This window comes from Schistocerca gregaria, chromosome 2, assembly GCF_023897955.1.
Source record: "Schistocerca gregaria isolate iqSchGreg1 chromosome 2, iqSchGreg1.2, whole genome shotgun sequence".
NCBI classification, from domain to species: Eukaryota; Metazoa; Arthropoda; class Insecta; order Orthoptera; family Acrididae; genus Schistocerca; species Schistocerca gregaria.
Genome location: NC_064921.1, coordinates 684,737,689 through 684,762,296, shown reverse-complemented (window position 1 = coordinate 684,762,296; position 24,608 = coordinate 684,737,689). Strand labels below are relative to the sequence as shown.

The 24,608-nt window shown below is 40.3% G+C and overlaps 1 protein-coding gene across 1 annotated transcript in view; it reads right to left on the bottom strand.

The window, feature by feature from the left end:
• Nucleotides 1–24,608, bottom strand: part of LOC126334762 (uncharacterized) — a 94,560-nt gene that overhangs the window by 1,123 nt on the left and 68,829 nt on the right. The gene's annotated exons all lie outside the window — the stretch shown is intronic.

The window sequence follows — 24,608 nt, the reverse complement described above, 5'->3', positions numbered from 1 at the left end:
GCCATAAGCACTGCAGCTGGAGACTCATCTCGCTTGAGAAGAAATCTGTGTGTCAATGGTTGATACCCAATCCGTTGGCATGTTAACAACACTTGATTTTCAATGCTCTTCTGTTTGTGGATTCTTGCTCTTCAGTTATTTTCCTTTGTAGTGTGTTACTTCTGTTTTTAAGTCAGCTGTGTATAACTGTGTACTGGGTGTCTGCTTGAAAGGTATCCAAAATGAAAATTTAATAATGCATAATTCAATTAATATACTCATGGCCAGGACACATCATTCAAAGAGAATATTCAGAAGTTTTGTTTAGCGTGGTTGGCAAGGTTATGTGTATCATTTGTTTTCATTATGCACAGTTAAAATGGCGACTGCACAAGAGCAATTTCAGTGTGCTTTGTAACTAGGAGAGCTGCAGTCTACTAAGTCTGTTTAATGGAGTTTCAGAACCCGATATAGACGTCAACAAACTACAAGGAAAAACATTCGCTTCTGAAACAATATCTTGAGAACTACAGGTAGTCTGTTGCAAGTAAAATGTGCTAGAAAGCCACGGACCCTGAAAAAACGTCGATCACATTCCAGAATCATTTCAGCCCTGCATAAATATGTTCATGCTGCTAGTTTGGAATTAGAGATTCGACGTTCAACAGCGGATGATGTATTGCATTAAAGACTCCATCTACGATCATGCAAGATTCAAATCGTTTACACAATAAAATCTAACGACAAAGTTGTAAGTATGAGCCTCACATAAGAATGCTAAAAAGAATTGCTAAGTCACCTGATTACCACCAGCATGATTGTGTCTCAGACGAAGTGGAATTTCCTGTTAATGGAGCTGTAAACATACACAGTCTTAGAACATGGCACAACTAAAATCCATGTCACCTGTGAATTGGAAAATCGACATACGGGCCAGCTTAATGTGTAACATGGTGAGCAGAGTGTTCTTCTTCTTATACAGTAACTGAGATTAGTACCTAGATATGCCAGAACAATATGCCCCCTTACAACTTCCATATGAAACTATCTTCCAGCAGGATGGAGCTCCAACACATTTCAGCCTTACTGTCAGGAAATTTCTTAATAGAGAACTGCTCAGGAGGTGGATTGGCAGAGTTGAGCCATGGCCTGCCATGTCTTCAGCTGTAACCCATTACGATTTTCCTCATAGGGTTATTTGAAACACACAGTTTAACAGAATATGATTATACACTCTTCAACACCTCAAAGAGTGAATGAAGGATGCTATGGCAACCAAACATGCCCCAGACTACATGAAACGAGGTGAAATATCGTCTGGATCTTTGTTGTGCTACCAGGGGTCCCCACACTGACATATGTTGAGAATGTGATATTCAGGAAAAAAACGCTCTAAGCCATAAATGTGTATCTAAATAATTTGCGGGATATAGTTCCTTTAGTTTGGATATCACTCATCTGGATACCCAGTATTACGTAATTTGCTGACGAAATAAATAACGATTATCTTCAGCCCAGTAGCCAATTATATGCATTAAATTCCCATTAATTAGGACCAATCAGGTGAGTAATTAGTAAGGTTCTTGCAAATGTGATTATGTTGGGCTTCGTAAAATGGCAGGAAACATGAGCACATTATTACCCTTTATGCATTGTAACAGCCTCAGCCTGTAAGATAGTGACAGAAGTGGAGTAAATTCAGTTCAGAGACAGAGGTCCCATTCTTCTCTTATGCAAGCAAACTGATCACTTGCCCTAGCTTCCCTTATGAAAACAAGCCACACGCTTGGGAAATCAGTTTTGTTTATTTAGGATTTAATTAACGGCTTGTAACTAATTTTATTTTCTATAATTATGACCAAGATAGCCACTGAGTAGTGAACTTGCACTCACATTTATGTCTCACTGTTTTAGCCTGATCTGAATTACTAAAATTTATTACCTAAAAATGTTGATTACCCGTCCCTCATTCATATAATGTGATGATATTGGTCCCCCAGTATTACAAAACCACCACTCTTCAGGTACACAGAATCATGGGATGGGACTTAGAATTTTTGCTCTGTACCTCAGTCGACCAACAGCAGCAGCAAATTTAAGTGATATTTGCAATTTGCAGCAGAGTATCGTGCCCAGTGTTATATTCTGTAAAGTAAAACACTATTTACTGTTTTTGGATTATGTGTTACAATTCTCAATTAGCCCCACTTTTCAAGAATACAGGTGTAACTATGGGTCTTCAAATGTTTAACAACTACTGCCAAAGTGAATATCTTGCAAATTCATCTGTGTATACTGTGTTATTTGCAATTTTGGGGTAATTCGTCATAATTTTACCTATTTTCAAGAAGACACATGTAAATACCATGCTGTAAACGTTTAACAGCTACCACCACAATGTGTATCCTGCAAGCACACATAAATTTTTAAAACTAATGTCACATTGCAACAGGATTTGGCACACTGCACCAAATAAGCTGTTGCTACTTTGCCTGTTGAAAAATATTGGCTACACTGATATTATAATATTATAGTAAATAAAGGCGGGAATGTTCCGACACTGAGATAGAGACTGTGGTATTCTCTGTGTGCCTCCTTTTTATATACATGACAGCTGAAACATATTTATTTTTTAATGTTTTAAAGTTGCACATAGTGCTGTGAATTCATATATTAATGGTGGTTGAAAAAGTGTAATCACAGTTGAGTAAGAACTCTCAAAAGATAAAGGTGTCGAAACATATGGCACAGCAGCAGCTCTACTCCTACTCCTCATGGCCGGTAGCCCATAACTGTTAGTGGAACTGGTGTTATTAGAAGAATGTAGCCATACATGTACATCTAACTTAATTGTTTTTCTTTCTGTAGGATAAGTGAAGCCATCACAGCCATGGAACGTGAAAATAATGTTACAGAACACAAATTATAGTTTCAACATCAGTGGTAATAAAGGTGTCAGTGTGGGGATGATATCATATCATGAGTCCTACCTGGCAGTGGATTTCGAAAATCCTCAAGGGGAAACCAAAGTTATAATATCTCTAGACGAGTGCGTTCCTCTAGATGAAAATTTGGATGCAAATTGCTCCCATGTTCAATGGAATTGATCAACCTCCCTTAGTGATATCAGGTTCTCATAGGTTCGTTTGAAAGGATTTCTCAGGGACGATTAAAATTTTTAATTAAAAGGACTGCATTCATCTACAGAAGCAAGTATTTAAAGCTTTAATAAATGTCAGTTATACAATCCATCTTGCTCTAGACAATCAGCAAAGGTGGAAGCTATATATATATTCACGGATTAAACGAGAAATTGTGGACCAGTTTGATTGAGTTAGTCCACAAAGCTCGTAATATATGAGAAGAAATCATCACTCAGATCTATAAAGCATGGTGGAAATATGTATGAACGAGCCATGCCTGATGTGGGCACTGAACTGTGGTCCTAATTAAAAATGTACAACAGGCATCTACTTTCAGAACCGGACAAGTCAACACATAGCAAAACCAGAAATAGATGTGGTTTCCTAGGCTTATTGGACAGCTGCATCCGACCCCAATTAAGAGTGGAGCACAAACCGGACAAAAGCCCTACAAATCGGATGTGAAATTTATTGTTTATGTCACAACTAAAGAAGTCCTCCACGACAGCGTTTCCAAGGCGGAGTAGTCCAACAGCACCAAAATGAAAAATTGTCGCACTACAAGTGACAATAACAGGGGTAATGGCGGCTGTTTTCGTATAACACACTGTTTGCACCAGATGTTTGTCGACTGTGTGTAACAAACGTGTTGTATTTGATATAATTAGTACAAGGAAATTGGTGGTTTCACATCAAAGACGTTTGTGGAAATAGTTGAACGCAGTATGGCTCAGAAGAAACAGAATCCAAAGAAATGGCAACGCACAGAAGAGAAGGAAAAACGGGATGTACTGGGCTGCTAATTTCGGGAATTACTACTTGTCAGTTAGGATTTACTACAAATGAATGACAGTCTGAGACAGCATATTGGTCTATTATAGACATGGTATTCGTCATTTTAACTCCTCAGTATGTATAGCTGCGAATCGGACATCAATAATGCGTGCTTTTTCGGACGAGGTGCCGCACATAATACGCCGGTTGTTGCTTTGGAACACGAAAGGTGTCGATTCTTTTCTTGTTTGACGTCGTAATCTCACCCCTGACTTTCATGATGCAGGTACAAGGTGAAAAAACCGGTAAAATACCAAAATTGCAACTACAAGTACCAAGGGAAGAGTTGTCACGTGCTAACAGTAGATGATGTGAAGAGATTTCATGCAAAGTTTTACACATCGAGTCTAAAGTCACAACAGTTTGCCTTCATCGTCAAATATTGGTCGTCTTCTACGCCAGTGCGAAGCAGAATATTATCTGCCACCCCAAAAACGCTTGAAAGTGAAGTTGTTACCTACACAGCGACAAATGTGTGTCGTAAAATTGCATGCTTATGTCGTGAAGCTTCTCTTGGAATACTTAGGACAAGTAAGCACAGAGTTCTTGGGGTGCTAGATTGAATAAAGAAGAAAGGCTCCCCAATTTCCAAAGAAGGGGTGAAGATCGTTACTCATAGTTTCGCATACCGAAATTGGCCGGTTTACAGACGTTCATGCAGAAGTTAAAAGGGACAGATTTAAACTACTGTTGAAGTAAGTCTGAACGAGTGTACCTGTCGTCAAATCTGAATATTAAAAAACTGTGGCGCATTTGGTACGATTCAGCGATGTGGAACTGCAAGTAAAGGAAAATTACTTTAGAAAGGTACTCACCACAAAATTTAATATCGGGATTGGATGTCCAACGATGGATACATGCTCAAAATGCTTACAGCTTGCCACTATGGTAGGAAATGAGGAAGATAATACTACAAAGACAAATCTTATTATAGAGCAGAGTGTTGATAAATAACCCAGTACAGTGAATTCTATGTATTTCTTCAGGAGTAGAGGGATGGCATGATCACAATATCATTTGACTGCCAAAACAACCAGTTGCTACCAAAACTTCTGGATCAGTCATTATTCTCAGCAGCTCCATCTGCACAATTTCGCCATTGTTAATGGCAGTTCTAAGAGTTCAAGGCCTAGATCTAAAGTGTCAGTGTACACATGGACAGAGAATCAACGCCCTAAAACTTCGAATGAAGTGAGGTCTACCATTCACAATGAACTCCAAATGCTAGATCTACAAAGGATAAATTTAATAAGACATTTCGCTGATGGATGCCCAGGCCAGAATAAAAATTTAACCTTGATGACACTGTCGTGTAAACGACTTTTCAGTATTCCTTTTGCGAATATTGAGATTTTCTTTCCAGTAACTGGCCATTCATTTCTGCCTCCTGACAGTGTTTCACAATGTGTTCTTCAACCAGGGAACTACGCAGATTATGGGGCCTGACTGGGTCATATATGACTGGAAAGCTGAAAGTAAGACTCTTATGAAATCAACAGTCACTTCCCTTCAGAATTCTAAATTGTAACAGATTTCTCATCAGGATAACAAAGGAAAATTATATGCACCTTAGAGGAGAGCAATTTTACGGAAATCGTATAGGAGTGGAGGTTGTAATTACAAAGAAAGGAATAAGAAGTGACATGGTAAATCTCGCTGTGCTACCTACTGCTGGAAATAAAGCGAAAACAGAACAGATGTGGATAAGATTTTGCAAAAACATTTTGGACAAAGCTGGCAAAGCCTAGATAAATAAAGTCTTTAATAAGAATCATTAGTAATATGGAAGGGGTTTCTGACGACATTGATGAACCAGACTTTTTGCGAAGGCAGCTCCCATGAAACTGGAATTTTATGTAATCACCATGTAGTGGGATTATGTACGTTTTCTAACTATATCATTTTGTATGTGCCACAGTAGTTTAATTCCCCCTTTTCCACCATAATATTTCGTATTTTCTGTTATGCTGATCTAATATCTGAACTTGTAATAAATGTCTTAATCGAAAACCTTGGAGTCAGTCCATCATACATAGTACTTTACAAGGTAGACGTCCAAAGAGTAGGGTCGTAAATGGACAAGTCTGATGGAATAGTTTCAAAAGCAGACACGTCCGCGATTTGGCTTCAAAACTATAACATGGAGCGCAAGGATTCAATTTTGTTAGTTATCCATTAGTAAAATTAACAATAAACCAAAAGCCAGCAATGTTGAGCGGATCTCACGCCATATACAGGGTGAGTCGCCAAAAAATTACCGCTGGATACATTTCGTAAACCACATCAAATACTGACGAATCGATTCCACAGACAGAACGTGAGGAGAGGGGCTTGTGTAATTGGTTAATACAACCCATAAAAAAAGGCACGGAAGTATGTTTTTTTACACAAACCTACGTTTTTTTAATGGAACCCCTTTAGTTTTGTTAGCACATCTGAACATATAAACAAATACGTAATCAGTGCCGTTTGTTGCATTGCAAATGTTAATTACATTCGGAGATATTGTAACCTAAAGTTGACGCTAGAGTACCACTCCTCCGCTGTTCGATCGTGTGTATCGGAGAGCACCGAATTACGTAGGGCTCCAAAGGAAACGGTGATGGACCTTAGGTACAAATGAGACAGGAACAGCACATTACGTCCACATCCTAACACCTTTTTATTGGTCTTTTTCACTGACGCACATATACATTACCATGAGGGGTGAGGTACACGTACACACGTGGTTTCCGTTTTCAATTACGGAGTGGAATAGAGTGTGTCCCGACATGTCAGGCCAATAGATGTTCAGTGTGGTGGCCATCATTTGCTGCACACAATTGCAATGTTTGGCGTAATGAATGTCGTACACGCCGCAGTACACCTGGTGTAATGTCGCCGCAGGCTGCCACAATACGTTGTTTCATATCCTCTGGGGTTGTAGGCACATCACGGTACACATTCTCCTTTAACGTACCCCACAGAAAGAAGTCCAGAGGCGTAAGATCAGGAGAACGGGCTGGCCAATTTATGCGTCCTCCACGTCCTATGAAACGCCTGTCGAACATCCTGTCAAGGGTCAGCCTAGTGTTAATTGCGGAATGTGCAGGTGCACCATCATGCTGATACCACATACGTCGACGCGTTTCCAGTGGGACATTTTCGAGCAACGTTGGCAGATCATTCTGTAGAACCGCGATGTATGTTGCAGCTGTTTGGGCCCCTGCAATGAAGTGAGGTCCAATGAGGTGGTCGCCAATGATTCCGCACCATACATTTACAGTCCACGGTCGCTGTCGCTCTTCCTGTCTGAGCCAGCGAGGATTGTCCACGGACCAGTAATGCATGTTCCGTAGATTCACTGCCCCGTGGTTTGTGAAACCCGCTTCATCGGTAAACAGGTACAACTGCAACGCATTCTCTGTTAATGTCCATTGACAGAATTGCACGCCTTGATTAAAGCCATCACCATGTAATTGCTGATGTAGTGACACATGAAACGGGTGAAAGCGGTGACGACGCAGTATGCGCATGACACTACTTTGACTCAGTCCACCGGCTCTCGCAATGTCCCGTGTACTCATAGTGGGTTCATGGCAACAGCAGCTAACACACCAGCTGCACCCGCTTCTCCTGTGACAGGCCTGTTACGGACCCTGCTACGACCATACCTGTTGCATACAGTTGGCGGTAGATGTTTTGCAATGTGCGGCACGTTGGATGCTCTCTGTGCGGGTACCGTTCTGCATACACCCTGCAGGCTTCAGCTGCATTTCGCCGACACTCGCCATAAATGAGTATCATCTCCGCCTTTTCAGAGTTCGAATACACCATGGTCACAGTTCCTACAACACTACACTATCACAGACGTCTGGTAACACGATGTACTACAGTTGGTCTGCGTGCGGAGACGAATGCAGAATAACAATAGCAGCAAGCGCTACATGCGGACACTGAGACAGCTAGACCAAACCACAACAGTGCACTACAGCCACACTCGTAAACACGGTCGTCATCGTAAACATGTCCCTGCAGATGCTGCTCGCCGATCGTGACCCGTGTTTGTTACAACACGCAACTGAACGTTGGAGGTTTCAAGCGTCAACTTTAGGTTACAATATCTCCGGATGTAATTAACATTTTACAATGCAACAAACGGCACTGATTACGTGTTTGTTTATATGTTCAGATGTACTAACAAAACTAACGTGGGTCCATTTAAAAAACGTTGGTCTGTGTTAAAAAACATACTTCCGTGCATTTTTGTATGGTTTGTATTAACCAATTACACTAGCCCCTCTCCTCACGTTCGGTCTGTGGAATCGGTTCGTCAGCATTTGATGTGGTTTACGAAATATATCCAGCAGTAACGTTAGGTGACCCACCCTGTATATTCTAGACACTTTTCATGTTTTTCTCAACTTCAAACTGAATGGACATGTCCAGTTTTGAAAATAGGTGCCTCAATCATATATCCAGCTACATGTAAGAATTAATAAATAAAATAAAAGTGTAAGAGCTTCCTCTGCATGCTAATGTAGATCTGTAGTCGTCTCCATGACACCCTCATAACAAGGACTTTGTAGTGACCAGAGAGGTCCTGCAATGAAGCTGAAAAGCAACAAAAGAAGAAGATAAAGAAGAAGAAGACGAAGAATGGACCACTCCTTCAATATAATATATTAGCTACTATTGTTGGACCACTGAGCTGTAATAAGGTCAACACTGTCTCGTCATTGCTGACACATAATGATGGGATTCACCTTGAGCACATGCCTGTATTTTCAAAAACTTTGTAGCCCAAATACCAGCTATTACAGAGATTAATAGCGTCACACACACGGCACTCAGTGAAAGCAGTGATATCCCATCATCTGAAAAAGTAAAGCTGACCACAGTGCATATATCTGACGATGTGGTTGTGGGCAACCAGGATCAAATGTGGAAATACATGTATTTTGCAGTCATAAGGTTGCTAACGTCTTCTGTTTGATCCTGACATACTCTAGGATTCCATAGCAGTTGATAAGAGATAATGCAAAGCGAATATATCAAGTGCATTTAGGAACTGAGATGACGTTCAACGCATTTATGGGGGGACTGCTGGAGTCAAATGCAGATTGAGTTTCTGGTTACTAATAAAGCAAGAAAATCGAAAGAAGGGCGATATAGATGAAACTTCCAGGAGTTTCTGTGTAAAGGATAGTGAACCAATATATAACTGCAACAGTACATACTTTCCACTGATTACTAAGGGATGCTACAAAAACTGAAGCAGTAAATGGAAGTCTTAAAGGCTGCACTATGTAAGTTAAAAATATCAACTGAGCTCTTAATAGTAAAACTGCAGAAATACAAATGTTCGGAGATACTATCAAAATGGTAATTGTAAAGCTAAATGAATTTGAAAAAAAAAACATTGGAAGACTTTAAAAAACTCCTTCTGTAAATATTAAAAAAAGAAACGTAGGGAAAGAAAGCATTTGAATCAATCTGAGGTTAATCAATATATAAATGCAAAGGCTGATAAGACTGAGCGAATTGTAGACATAGGAAAACAAAACCCCACCAACGTTGTGCACTATATCGAGGTCAGTTTCGTATACAGCATATCAACAAAACACAAAGTAACTGAAGTGGAGAAAGCTATTCACTGGAAATTATGATTGCTAAAAGTAGGACAACTGGAACAAGGTCAGTTTCTCTTAGAGATGTATAGACCAGTAACATGATATTAAACAGCTTTCAGACATGAGCATGGAAGGAGAAGAGGAGGAAGAAAAGAAGAAAAAGAAGAAGAAGAAGAAGAAGAAGAAGAAGGATATGATATACCATTAGCAATTACATTAACCATCACAAGATTGCCAAAATAGATAGAACATACGGGGTAAACAGATATGAACTCTACCTGCTAGTAAAGCATCCTATAAGCTTACAAGGCATGCAGAAGGTGTTGTGGATAAGGAATTTGAACTATCACCTGGTTTAGTGGATCTAATATTCTTAACAAAAATTCGAATCCCAACAAACATTTGCTAAAATAAATACAAATGTATGCTGAAATGTTACGTATGACTAACACACATAAGATGAAACAACACTCCAGATGCACAGATCAACAGCTCAAACTGCAAGAAATATGAGAGTATTATCAGAGCTGTCTTGGTGCTGTACATAGAGCTGAAGGTATCGACATTGGTCAAAAAAGAATGATCAGCTGACCTCTAGAGTCCATATCTATGACTATTCCAAAGTAATATACTCCATTATGGAGTCGAGGTAGCAGTTGTCATTATACTGGTTAGCACTGTTAGCATTCAACCACGATTCTTATACATATATTTTAACAACACGTTTCAAGAGACAGTGCTCTCATCATCAGGTTGTAAAGTCAACCAGATTCCAAAGTAGTCGTAGAACAGTTACAACTTCTCATGGCACTGGCTGCTGCAGGGAACACTATCCACACGAATGAAGTCATATCAGTCATTTTAGAGCTTCAAGAAAGAAACATTATTGAATAATTATCGAGACAATAGTCTGAGAACTCCACAAAGCGATGCATGAAACAGACCCCTAGTGTCTTTATACAGGGTTTGGATGATTTATGGCAGGCAAATCTCATATATATGAGGCAATATCCATGAGAAATTAAAGGTTTCAAACATTCTTTAATGGCTACAGACTTTATTTCAGATTCACATGGGCCCTGCCTGTGAAATGAAGACTGGGAATGGAGTTGCATGAGTGTTTGAAGAGTTGGTGCACACGAGGCCGAATCATTGCTCAGATAACCTTCAAAGCAACCACAGAGGCGAATTCAGGACTGTAACTGATCAGTACAGAATACACCACTACTCAACACTCTCTCAGATGACAGCAAATATTGGGAAATATTTGAACGGAATGTTAAAACTCCAGATGTAGATGCGGTTTAATACAAATGACCCAGTTATCTCACAAATAATTGCACAGGATAACTGATCTAAACATCAAATGATAAAAATGAGTCCTATACATGGTCATGTTAATGAGCTTTTAAGTGCAGTATGTAATTGTTTTAAAATAGTGGTTGCATATAAGGAGAAATTTAATGTAGTTGATATGGTACATATTTCACAAGACAGCATTGAGAAGTTTTACCTGTTGAACTGGTCCATGAAGATATTTACAGCTTCCAAAGAGCAATAAACGAACTGAAAAACCTACTACTTAAAGAACAGCGAAAGTGAAGAAACTGGTGAGAGTTTCTGCACAGAAGAACCGCAGAGAAGCTCTAAACCCGACGTGTTTCTCATAGAGCGTGTTAAAAGACTTTGAGAGAACAAGGCTTTGTTAAATAGCTCAGAGTTCCATCATCACATAACAGCTGGGTGGATTTAGAGACATAGTATATAATAAGGTGCTCATACCCTCCAATAAGAAGGGGTAAAATAAAACACCTAGTGTTCTACGAATATCTAAAGTATTAGGTGGAATTATCCAATTTCTGATTCCAGCATTGAAGATTATCAGTCATTGTCTCTTTAGTTGTAATCAGATTAATTGCTGTAGCTCATCCAAGATCCTCCTGCAGACACTTATTTAAAGAGCTAGAGATCTTCACTGTAGCCTCACAATATATATATATTCACTAATGAAATTTGTTATTAACAATCCGAACGAATTCAAAAGTAATACCAGCGTGCATGGCTACAATGCTAGGAGAAAGGATGATCTTCACTACTCAAGGTTAAATCTAACTTTGTCTCAGAAGGGGGTAAATTATGCTGCCATAAAAGTCTTTGGTCACTTACCTAATAGCATCAAAAGTCTGACAGATAGCCATATAGCATTTAAAAGGAAATTAAAAGAATTTCTTAATGGCAACTCCTTCTACTCACTAGATGAATTTTTGGGTATAGTAAGTGGGTCTTTCCCCAACCATCATCAAAAAACTAAAAATATTAAGTGTCATGTAATATTTAGTGTAATGTAATATCTTGTATAGATACCTTTTATTAACCTGACACCTTCGACATCATTACGATGTGTCGTATTCATGATCTGTGGAACAAGTACTAATCTAATCTATTCTCAAGGCTTCTAAGACAAATGCAGAGAGTTTGTTTTAATGAGATCACCTTCCTCACTTTCATGAATGCTGCAAATTCTCCATAACTGTGGCAGTATCAGACTCATTTTGAAACACTAAATGAGCTGAGGTGTGGAGGAGTCTACAATGGTTGATGCATCTTTTCCATTCAAAATGGTGGGATGATCAAAGAGTGGCTTCTCAAGATATGCTGATAATGTTTCAGATTTTTGATGCCATATATAATGTGGTTTATGTTAAATGCAGTGAGAAACAGTCCTGCATGTGAAGAATTTGCAAGAAAACTTCCATTTGCAACCTGGAGTCACACAACTGCACACCTATCTAGCAACTCAAACAGAGATATAGAGGAGGAGAAGGAAGAAAATCTTTTGTGAGAACTTCACATATTCCGAAATTACTTTTAAAAATTGGTGACCAATAAATATTTTTTTAAAGAAAACTATACATTTACTTAGTTAAGATTATCTTCCAGGAATAAGTTTCAACATGTGTTCATGGTGATTCTGTATTTTCATCCACATACATCCTCTGTGCTATGGTTCTAGTATGGGTGACACAGCTTCAGATATCCCTCCACTGTGTCTTTCAAAGCACCATTGATCAAGCACCTCTTGCTTCCACTTCCTGGGATGTGCAGCACGATATGCAAGTGTCTACATAATCATTCGATGATTGGAGTTATGTTCATCTGTAACCCAAATTCTCTTCATCCATTCCATTACAGTGCACATGGGCCTGGTGACACGCTGACCTGGCCAGGTATATGCTGGTGCATTGCAGTGATGAGCAGTGTGTTTATTCAGGATGAGGCACAGGTTGGCCCAGAATGGTGTAGTATAAGAACGCTGTATGTAGATAGTGCATCTGCTGATTAGTCCTTAGTTGTAGTGAAGTATAATACACATATGCACAGTAAAGAGAAAGAGAGAGAGATGGAGAGAGAGAGAGAGAGAGAGAGAGAGAGAGAGAGAGAGAGAGATCTGTTTCTGGTCCGAGGTGATCTTACAGCATGCCCTGATGCAAAGTGGTCAGAATAATAATGCTCACATGCACTGCTAGCGTGAAGCTAAGAGTGTGTGGTCATACGTTGGCCACATTGAGATGAGCTGAATAACAACAATGCATACACTGTATACACAAGTAGAGTGAGTAAATCCCCTCCAGCAGAGCGAAGTGTAAAAAAAAACCGCTGCATTTGTTAAGAGTAATTCATCACATACACATCAGACAACTAAGCATTAAGGAACAGTTGTTCCTGCTTCAGATAGTGCCTAGCGTAAGTTAAGAACTTGTCATATCCTGCACTGTGATCCATTAAGACACATACTTGCGTAAATGTAATAGCTTTTGACAGTTTGTTTATTATATCAACCAGGACTGTTCTCAGCTTGTATCAATACCCACCCTGTGAAGCACTTCCTGCAGCATCAGTCCAGACAGTATTTCTTCCTTAACAACTCTGTCAGAAAATTCACTACATCATAATAATCTAGGGCTGTGCTTCATCTGTATCAGTACCTGCTCTGTGAAATAATGTTTGAACTTCCAGAGGCATCAGTTTCCTCTGCCTTGACTGATCGTTAATACAAGTATGGTATCAGTGCCCATTGCTCTGAAGGTTCAAAAATGTGGTTGTGGTGTCGATTGCATTTGACCCAACCACAGAAGCTAGTCCCCAACCAGTGGACTATTAATAGGACATGTTGCAGGACCACACATCTGTCCTGTTCAGGCAGCCAACAGAGTAGCAGAAGCCATGAAGTGACAGTATTCTTGATCTTCATGCTCTGATGGAGAGACATGGAAGCACTCCCAAATTGGTGTCAGTATATACTGTGAACTATGCATCATTGTACTTCAGTGATATTGGAGAGATGGGTACGAGCCCAGCTGAGCTATCCTCTTCTGGTTGTGTGCTCCCAGAATGTAGCCAATCCATACATTTGTGCCTGACGTGTAGGCAGTCTGCTGGATGCACAGCATGGTGAGTGCTAATATGATTCTCCTCCACCTAAATGTGTGCATGTATATTATTTTACACATGATATTTTTACAATACTGTCTGCTTTATGAGGGCTGTTCAAGTTCCTGACAGGATGTCTTAACTTCATCTAGATTAAGTTGTGTACACCAGCACACCTTTTTCAGACATTAGCTCCCAGGGTTAGACTCAGATTGTAAATGAATGCTTGTGTATGTAGCGATATATATTTCTTCTTCTTCTGCAATTATTACTGTTTTTCTACACTTCATGCATTTCTTAATAGTTGTTCTAGTTTCCAAATGTTATTGATATCAAGAACGAGCCAACCCACGTTACAACTTCTTTTTCATCCATCAGCTTTCAGGGATGGGCTCCCATCATGGACAAGTGCATACATATGCAGTAGTAATATTAAGTGATTCTTCTACCAATAATTCATGTTTGAATGCATTGCCTATGAGATGTTCTTGTTCCAAGCTACTGTCAATAACAATGAAGCCGTGAAGGAATGTGTCAAAGCCACAGCAGCAGCGATCAAGCTGAATTACCTATCCAAGTCCATGATGCCATTTTCCCCCCAGGAGCTCACAAGGGTGGATCTACCCCATCATAGATGGGCAGATACATAAGAAATTAATTTTTCATCTATAATATCTTTTTTACACTTATGTACAATGCTTATGAGATGTTTCAGTGATATAACAATGGATGATGATGATGATGATATTAAAATGATGCTAGGAAGCATAAGACCACCATGAGGTCCATATTTATCAATGCAGACGCAGATGAAAATATCTGTAAGTACCAGGAATAATCATATTTCATTGACACTTGCACATGAATTCTTGTTTTCTGAATCGTTACAGAAATAAGATACTTAGCAATGTAGTTTCTTGCAGGAGTCCAGAGGCATGCTTGTGGCGGTAAGAACACCATCTTCCAACCTGTTGGTGATACACTCAGAGCTATCACCTTATTTGAGACATCAATGGTGCCTTCCTCTCGCCTGGTGCCTTCACCTCAGTCTGGGCCATCAACAGTGCTTTCACCTTTCCTTCACCACACCTGGTGCCTTCACCTCGTTCAGAGCCATCAGTGCCATATCCAGGGCTGTTAGTGCTGCATCAAGGACCGTCAATGCCGTGTGTGTGGTGGTCAACGGTTCCTTCATCTTGTCTGGGACTGTCAACAGCTATTTATGGTCACCAACCAGCTAGCATCAGCCCCTTCGCCCAATCTATTGGTGTAGGACTGCACCAGGTCAGTCGTACACCACTTTTAAGCTTCTCTGAGGTTGTACGCACAATTAGGGAGCAGATCTCTTAAACAAGCGTGGAAAACTCTAATGCAGGCTACCTAGACATTAAGTGTGGTGCAGCACTATGCTGTGAACTGGCATACCCCATCCCTCGCCCAAAGAAGAAGGTGGTGTGGAGGAAATGTCCATTGTCTATATTCATGGAGAAATTCACATGATATCCATGATATGGCCAGGTGACTCAATCGCTGAGTGGTTTTGTGACTTTGTCGCAAGACCATGTTGGTTCATTTTTCCATATCCTACACTTGCATGTCCACTTGCATATCCATGATCCATTAAATCGAGGGTCCATCTACATTACACTTCTGGAGGATATAGCTAGAAAAGTGACCTGTATTAATGTCCAAAATCTCAAAGACAAATAATGCTTCGGTGGTCAACACCAACTTGCAAAAGAAATTATGCTGTTCGTCCTGAGCGTCCAGTTACATACAGAACTGCTAATGTTTATAGGCTTTATAACTTTGACAGCATCGATTTTCCTCTTAAACTTCAGAACTCACCTAAATTTGAGAGTCAGAACCTGCATATGTCAGTTTATGTTTTTGGCCCGAAGAAAGATGAAAGCAGCCAGAATAAGAGCACAACATGGAGAAAAAATATTTGAGGTGTGAAGCATGAGGAAAAATGTAGATTTGTTCTTCTCCTAAGGGAAGAAGCAGTACTGTATATCGGTCAAGAATAATTCCCACTTACTTTCCTGTCAAAAAGTGAAATGTCTGTAACAGCATTATAGCTCTAGAAGCCTCAACTCTTTTACCTTCAGTACGAGCCTAGAAAAGCTTCTAATTGATCATACTAGCTAAGAACTGGTACTTGTCGAAATGATCACTGAGGAAAACAAGTTCTTTAAATTTAAGAATTTCCACCATCAGGAGCATTCCCACACTGTAGTATATCCTGATTTCGACTGCCTCCTTGTTTCTGTGGCATGTTGCAATGGTGGCCCCACTGCCTCCCACACAACCCTCTCAGAGCAGCATCTGTCAGATGTTGTGGCATATCAAGTCATATGCTCGTATGAACCAAGTCTCAATCATTGAAAAACATGTATCAGGAAAAATCCTGGTAAATGGTTGCTCTCTGAGCTTGAACAACTTGCACAGTGTGTTGATCACATTTCTTGCACCAACCCTGAATGGGAGAACAATGATGCATTATAGAAGAAAGCTGTTGACAGTCATCTTTATGGGCTGCCATTACAAGGGGAGCAGAATTTCCATGTAGAAAGCAATGTCATCTAATAGGGAAGTTTCGCTGCGGTATACTGCACACCATGTGTGTAAATTGTATGTACATTGTACTATGTATACTCTGTACATGTCTGAGGATCTGTGTGTATGTGTGTATAATATATACTACATTATATTGTATACAGTTTTATTAACTTGCTGCTAGCTGCCCCAGTATATTAGTATTCTTTTTGTTCATCTCCCATGTAAATAACACATCTATTGTCATGATAACTGTATATCTGATACTGTATCAAGTGCATTAAAAAGTCACTTGAAACAGCTTTATCAAAAAGAATAAAAGCACTCCGTCTTCAGGCCACGAGTGGCCTACCGGGAGCATCCAACCGCCGTGTCATCCTCAAGGAGGATGCTGTTCTTGACCAAAGCCGCTACGATCAAAAAGAATAACTGTAAAAAATCTCTGTATGAAAGAATTGCCAAGTATTTAGACAGCCATGGAAAATATATAGATATTAGTGTAAAAAGTCTCTTGTCATTAGAAACAACAGCGGGTGAAGCTTTGACAATGCCAGCCACAAGTGATGGTAAACATCAGCAAAATCATCAAACAAACCTCAGCTGAAGAACCCAAAACAGAAGCCAACAGGAAATTTGTGAATAAGTGACCATGAAAGGCTAAGCAATTTCTTATACTTTCGGATTTGCGCTAGTTTTAACCAGTTGTACTTTGGGTAGAGACGAAGGGAGAAAATCTCTCCCACTCCACAGCAGAATTTGAAACACACCTATGAGATGCTCGGCATGTAGGCTCAATTTAGAAAGTGCGTGTTCTACGGAAAATAACAATAGGAATCAATCAGAAGGGCGGATTCAGAAATTTAAACTGAACGTTATTTTGTGACTTCGCTCCTTTTTTTTTTTTTTTTTTTTTGCAGAAAGAGCCATCCCCCATCGAACATCTATAGCGTGTGAGGTGGGTGAAATGAACGCCATGTGAATTAGCAGAGCTCAGAGCCAGTCTTGCACTCTGAACATGTTTATCGTCTAGCCTGTAACTTTTAAGAAGCCTCTTATCTTCTGCTAACCACCTCGAAGGCTCTCAATTCTGCAGTTTCTTCACTGTACTAAAAAGAGAAGTGAGAACAAAGCAATGAAAGGGACAGTCACTGGAGGTACTGAATCTAGCTTGCATTATTATTCATCGTCAGAGATAGACTACATTGACCAACGGAATGAGCATAAAATATTCTGCAATATGTTGCGTGACAATTTCAGAGGAAATTGGCTTCATAATATCCCCCCCCCCCCCCGGTTATAAATGAAATGGATGCCAATGAAATTATGCTAAGATTAGTCTGTATCATGAATTCATCAAGGACATTTTAAATGTGCATGGATACCATTTTCTGTTTTTGTTTCACATGCTCTCATCAAATGAGTATCATGCGTTCAACCTGATGCAAAGGCAAACAACATAAAATTTATGCATGCACAATTGCATACACCTCATCTCACAACCGCACATTTGTACCGATGCTCTGGGATCTTCATTCAAGGAAACATATATTGATAAGGATAGCACCATCAGTTACAATATTACAAATTCACACTAATTGTTCTTACAGTTTACATGTATGAGGGCAGTGCCATGATAACCCACACTCACGCAGATGGTTTATTGTTAACATCCATACATACTCAGTTCAATTTACAATTAATTATTCTATTAACACTAATGGTTTTATAGCATCAAATCATTCATTCTATTCTATTCATAGCTACCAGATAACATATGATGTTGTGCAAATGAATGATATTTACAAAGAAAGGTATCTAATACATGCATATTTAACAACAAATAGTGTTTTATATTGTATAATAGCATGACGTATAAGGACAAAGAAGTTTCTCAATAAAGGCTGTACAGTCTAGAATCGGCATGCTAATCAGGCAAAACTGTCGAGAGCACTGGAGCAATCATCCCACAGACACACCAAGCTGCAGATACCCATTTAGTAAGACGCTGTGTCCTGCTGTGTAAAGAAGTCTGTAACTGCTTGCTGCACATTCTTGGCCACAAGGAATCATCGAACCCTCAGGCCTTTTTTACGGGACCAAAGGTGTAACAATTTCATGGAGAGATATGAGGACTATAGGGTGGGTCCTCGAGTGTCTGCCACTTGAGATGGCGTAAGTTCTGTGTTACAACATTTGCGATATGGGGACGTCTGTTATCACAAAGCAACCAGCACAGAACTTGGCGCACCATTCCACATTCTTTATTCTTCAATATATGCCTACCAGCGTTGGTCCTGTTTGGGCGCATTTGGTAATAACGTCCCTGTAGTTCGTGTTTCTGCATTTACTGTACGCATGTCAGAGAGACATCAATGCTACACTAATCCCTTGCCTACTTGTCGGTGGGTATACACCCACATCAAAGTCACACTACATTGCATATACGATGCAGTAATCTAATCATATGGAAACATTTTCATTGCCTCTTATATACAGTAACTAAAACTAAACTAAATTCCATTCAAACGTCCAATAAATCACATAAAATGATAAAAGAATGACAATGAAACACATGTTCATAACAAAGAAGACACAAGCAAAACAAATCTTATTACATTTGCGTTGCTCTTTGGTTATGTACCAGAACAGATTTGCGAATTCTTAACTGTTGACATATAAAACAAAAGGCAATACCCAAACGACTACTAAAGATTTTTCATCTTGAGGACAAGATTAGATTATTACGACACAGAGGTTCTCATGATACACATGGGAACGATATGTAGGGAGTTATCTTATACTCCTAGAGTTAGTATTTAAAGCTGGTTTTTGAAGCTTTTTTAATATATTTTCTCTGGATATTTTCCGTCTATTTTTTAGAGTCAGCATGTTAATTTCTTTAAAAATCTCTGTGATAGTCTCCCTGGGGTCAAACAAATCTCTAACCACTTGTGCTGCCCGTATATGTATACATTCAGTACCCTGTGTCAGTCAAATTTCGGATGGGCCCCAGCACTTGAACAGTGTTCTAGGATGGGTGACACAAGTGATTTGTAATCAGTCCCCTTTGTAGACTGACTGCAGTTCCCTGATACTCTATCAATAAACTGAAGTGTGCTACCTGCTTTATCCACGACTGAGCCTATGTCATAGGTTCATTTCTTGTCCCTGCTGTTAGACTCAGGTATTTGTATTAGTTTACCTATTCCATCGGTGACTAACTGATATTACAATCACAGAATATTATGTTTTTTCGTTTGATGACGTGCAAAAGTTTACATTTCTGAACATTTAAACCAAGTGGCCAATCTCTGCACTACTTTGAAACCTAATCAAGATCTCATTGAATATCTTAGCAGCTTCTTTCAGACAGTACTTCATCACATATAACTACATCATCTGTGAAAAGTCTGAGCTTACTATCAATATTCTCCACAAGGCCACTTATACACAACATGAACAGTAAGGGACACTACACACAAGTTACTTCCACATACGTCGAAGAACTTCCATCTAAGATAACATGCTGCGTCCTCCCTACAAAGAAATCGTCAGTCCTGTAACTAATTTCGCCTTTTACTCCATGCGATCGTACTTCTGATAATAAGCGTAGGTGTGGTGCTGAATCAAATGCTTTTCGAAAATCGAGAAGTACTGCTATCAGGTTCCAAATGTCGCCTTCTAAACACTGCAGAGCAGCAGGTTAGCATTCAGCTCTTTCTGTGTTTTCTTAGTACAAAGGGCGTTCAAGAAAATTTGCACAGTCGTCACAAATTTTTTTATTATTTTTTGCACGGAGGGGAATGAAATTTTTTGTGAACAAACTTGGAACATTTAGCTATAAGTTGGAATATAAAAGTATTTTCTTTTATTTACAGGTGACCCATAATGTACCGTGAAGTAGATGTCAGGTTGCGACAACGGTCGGTGATGGAGTTCCTCTTCAAGACCGGCGATGACTCTGTCACTTCGAGACACAGGAAGTTGCTCCCTGTCTATGAGGAGGACACTGTAGATCTCAGCAGTATCCAGCGGTGGTTGCAGAGGTTTAAAGAAGGTGATTTCTCCCTACTGTACAATCCACGATGCTGTAGACCATCGACGGCAGTGAGTGATGTAAATAAGGAGATCATTGATCAAATCATCCAAAATGACATATGTGTGACGACACGACAGCTTGCTGAAATGACACGTTTGTCATTGGGTAGTGTGGTATCGCTGGTAGAGTCACTAGGGTACAGAAAAATCTGTGCACATTGGGTGCCTCGGTTATTGACAAGAGAAATGAAAACGATGACGAAGAACGTGTGCGAGCGTCTCATGAAGACCTTTACTGAAGAGTGGAAACATTGTTTTGATGACGTCATTATCCAGGATGAAACATGGTTGTTTTTGTCCAAACATGAAGGCAAAACCCAATCCATGGTGTGACGTCATCCGGGTTCCTCTCACAAGCAGCAGGCCGAAAGGTGATGGCCTCCTTCTTCTGGGATCAGTGTGGTGTCATTTTCATTGGCTTTTTGGAACCTGGCTCCACAATTAACCGGGACCGTTACTGTTTGTCACTGGACAAGCTGCTATGTGCCATCAAGACCCACAGACCACAGCTTCAGTGTCAGCTCATCAGACGACACAATGACAATGCCAAACCCCATACAGCCCTTGTGATGTAGGAGGAAATCAGGAAAATGGGTTGGAAAATTGTTCCTCATCCTTCCTACAGTCAGGACTTGGCTCCATCTGATTTTTACCTCTTTAGTTGTCAGAAGGCCCACCTGCGCGGTAAAACATGTGATAGTGAGAAAGACCATATTTCCAGTGTCAAGCGATGATGTAAAAGTCAATCCCTGTAATTTTACCAAAGTGCATCTACATCATGGGAAGAACGTTGGGCTAGATGCGTCACAGCTAATGAAAGCTACATTGAGTAGGCTCAATGTATAGCTTAATGTTCCAAATATGTTCACAAAAAATTTCATTCTCCTCCTGCAAAAAAATAAAAAAAAATTAGAGACGACTGTAGAAAACTTTTGGAACACCGTTTGTAGTTTAATACATGATTCCGTGCGTGTTATTTTTATTCAAGAGGTGTAGTCTCGCATATAGTAGCTTTAAAGTATAAATTCAGGCAGTCTGTAGCGCAGTAGTTATTCACGTATTTGATTTGAAGTGCCAGCAACAGTATGTTTCAGCCCAGTCTGCTTCCAATAGTGGCCTAGTAGTGCTGTGATGGATAGGACGTGTGCATGCTGTGGACGGAAATGGCAGGAGCTGACAGCAGTTTGCGGACAGCTGAAGATACTTTTGGCTATGGTCAGCTCTCTTCAGGCCGCTAGCTTGGGATGTAGAGGTGGCGGAGCATCTGGTGCATCGCATGGGACACTTCAGGTGTCACTTATTTCGCCCATGGACTCTGCTGCCCAGGCACCTTCCAGTGGACAATACGCAGGGGATCTGCATTCACTACAGGGTGAGTGGCAGGTGGCAACGCATTTGCTTCGCTCGAGGCAGAGGACCAATATGGAAGCTGGCTGCCTGGCCTAACCTAGTCATCCTTCACCAGAGTCTGAGCAGTAGTGTGCTGCTTGACACAGTCACATCAGTTAAGTATCTGTGGATAACATTGCAACAGATATGACGTGGACCAGTAGCGGGGAAGGTAAATGGTTTATTTAGATTTATTAGGAGAATTTTGGGAAAGTGTAATTCATCTTTAAAGGAGCTCAGGTGTAGAACACTAGTGCGATCCATTCTTGATTACCATTCGAGTGTTTGGGATACCCACACACAGTCAGGTATTTGGTTAGCAGCCTCTGATTTGTAATACACACGTGATCCATTTAGGGAGACCCCACAACTCTCAGTCTACGAACTCCCAAACTCCAAGACTAGTTGGTTCAGAGGGCAATGCAGCAAATATTGAGCTTTGTTAAAACTGGTATTGTCAACCTTCTTTGTTAGTCGCTGGAATTATCCAAGTATGATCTCAGAGCCTAGAGGACAGGCGTCATTTTTTCCAACATGCACCACAATCTGCAGTTGGTTGCACCTCATTCCCTCAAAGGCTACCGGAGTAGCCTCTTCAGTGTGCTGAATGAAGTCTCCAACCCTGCACACAGAGTGCATCTGGTGTTCCTTCCCATCCCTTGGTGCCATTTCCTTAAGGGGTACCATTAATCTCTGTATGTTTCAGCTGTCGAAGATTAATGGTGCGGGCGGCCGCTGTGGCAGAGCGGTTATAAGCGCTTCAGTCCGGAACCAGGAGGCTGCTACGGTCCCAGGTTCCAATCCTGCCTCGGGCATGGATGTGTGTGATGTCCTTAGGTTAGTTACGTTTAAGTAGTTCGAAGTCTAGGGGACTGATGACCTTAGATGTTAAGTCCCATAGTGCTTAGAGTCATTTGAACCATCAGTGGAGCCTACCCCTTTACTTTCAGTACCCCTTGACATAGGACACAGCAGGTTTCCCAGGAGATGAAGCAAGTCTCACTGGCTCAGTTTCGGTTTCAGTGGAAGACAGCACCTCGAATATGTTTGTTAGTTTAAAAGGTGCAACGTTCTGAGCTCTCCCTGAACTCTTTTTCCCCTTTATAGGATCCCTAGACCTACCACTGACGCGACACTCACAGTCAAGTGGACGAGTAATGTAATGTAAGATGATAGTACTTGAGGTACGGTACCTTTAGTAGCTCTGGTACACAACTCTTGGTAGCCCTCACGACACACCGATTCACAGCATCTTGTAATTACTTCACAACAGACAGGGCGATTTTCAGCTCTTATAAACAGCAAGTAACTCATCTACTACTGAGACCAACAAACACAGTTTCGTTGTATTATGTGTAGTGCAATATTTTACAGAATAGTAAAAAATTACTTCTACCTACATCTACATCTACATCCATACTCCGCAAGCTACCTGACGGTGTGTGGCGGAGGGTACTTTGAGTACCTCTATCGGTTCTCCATTCTATTCCAGTCTCGTATTGTTCGTGGAAACAAAGATTGTCGGTATGCCTCTGCATGGGCTCTAATCTCTCTGCATTTATCCTCATGGTCTCTTCGCGAGATATACGTAGGAGGGAGCAATATACTGCTTGACTCCTCGTGAAGGTATGTTCTCGAAACTTCAACAAAAGCCCATACAGAGCTACTGAGCGTCTCTCTTGCAGAGTCTTGCACTGGAGTTTATCTACCATTTCTGTAACGCTTTCGCGATTACTACATGATCCTGTAACAAAACATGCTGCTCTCCGTTGGATCTTCTCTATCTCTTCTGCCAACCCTATCTGGTACGGATCCAACACTGGTGAGCAGCATTCAACAAGTGTACTGTAACCTACTTCCTTTGTTTTCAGACTGCATTTCCTTTGGATTCTTCTAATGAATCTCAGTCTGACATCTGCTTTACCGACGATTAATTTTATATGGTCATTCCATTTTAAATCACTCCTAATGCCTACTCCCTGATAATTTATGGAATTAAGTGCTTCCAGTAGCTGACCTGCTATATTGTAGCTAAATGATAAAGGATCTTTCTTTCCATGTATTCGCAACACATTACACTTGTCTACATTGAGATTCAATTGCCATTCACTGCACCATGCGTCAATTCGTTGCAGATCCTCCTGGATTTCAGTACAGTTTTCCATTGTTACAATCTCTCGATATACATAATTCGCAAAAAGCCTGAGTGAACTTCCAATGTTATCCACAAGGCCATTTATATATATTGTGAATAGCAACGGTCATACAACACTTCCCTGATGCAGTATTTCCGAGAACAGTACACAAATAACTTTATACTAACATAAAAATTTCTCGGTTCATTGCCACATAAAATTTGGATAAAATTCAAAGCTTTCGGTGATATCCTACATCATCTTCGTTAGAGACTAAAACTGACTGTCATGACTTTTTTTTGTGCAATTGCGGTACAGCATCACTTATTGAGAGCAATCTAATTGTCTTGGTGTAGGAATAAAATCTTCATGTCTTACAATGACATGATTGCAATGACGTCATGAATTGCACATTGAAGGTGTGACGT